The 957-nt window shown below is 36.9% G+C and overlaps 1 protein-coding gene across 1 annotated transcript in view; it reads left to right on the plus strand.

Moving 5' to 3' along the window:
- ptprga (protein tyrosine phosphatase receptor type Ga) overlaps positions 1 to 957 on the plus strand; it is a 302,816-nt gene that overhangs the window by 227,029 nt on the left and 74,830 nt on the right. The gene's annotated exons all lie outside the window — the stretch shown is intronic.

A 957-nucleotide genomic window follows, 5' to 3' on the forward strand; every position in this document is an offset into this window, starting at 1 on the left:
CTCTTTTGGAAGGCCAAACAAAGTAGTTTCGCTTTCACAACGAATCACACAGCGTCTTCACGACATGGCGGCAACAACAATACTGCCGTGCAAAGGCAAAAGACCGTAACTTGGATTTTTGTCGAAAATTAGTTATTGGTATTGTTTGGACATTCAAGACATCCTTTATCATGTGCATAAGTATCTTGAGTCAATTTCGTTGTTTTTCCAAGAAAATTATGTGTCGTCTCAACCGTAACTTCGAAAAGCCCTGGAGAAACCATGGCAGAACACCGTATAACACCAGTTACGGCTCTTTCACTTTGTTTGGAACGCTCAAATTGAGTTATGGCATTCTGCCTTTGTTTAGCCGTGCGTTAAAATCAAGTTATGGTGCTGGTTTGGAGTTATACGGTGTTCTGCCTTTTTTTTTTTACTGTCCATTACAGTCTGCAGCATTTTAATTACGGTGTAGACAAATGAATTTTTTCTCAGTTTCACACTCTAGCGAGTTAAGGTCTTTTGCGTTTGTAGGGCAGAATACTACAGCGAGAATTAAAGTTACGCCTTCTTTCTTTGTGTGAACATTTGGGCGGCGTTATGCAAATATTCCCACATCAGGACGTAGACATGTGGGGGCATGTTAGAACAAGCCGTTTTAGGTAGTTGTGGTTGATTCTTAACTTTTATAAAGAATATCTCTTTGGATTTGTTTAAGAAAACAAGCAGTAAATTAATAGAGTGTAAGTTTAAAAAAGGGACGTTTTTTTTTTTTAAGAACAGAATTAGTATATTATTATATTATATTAGTATATTATCAATGTTCCAACAGAATATTGTAATTCAGGTTGAGTGTTCAGTATTGAATTTGTTGGTGTCCAGTGTGTCTTACATGCTGGAATGAACAAGGCAAGGCAGGCAAGGCAAGTTTATTTATATAGCACATTTCATACACAATGGTAATTCAAAGTGCTTTAC

Source organism: Sinocyclocheilus anshuiensis, unplaced genomic scaffold (assembly GCF_001515605.1).
Source record: "Sinocyclocheilus anshuiensis isolate Anshui unplaced genomic scaffold, SAMN03320099.WGS_v1.1 scaffold42, whole genome shotgun sequence".
NCBI lineage: Eukaryota > Metazoa > Chordata > Actinopteri > Cypriniformes > Cyprinidae > Sinocyclocheilus > Sinocyclocheilus anshuiensis.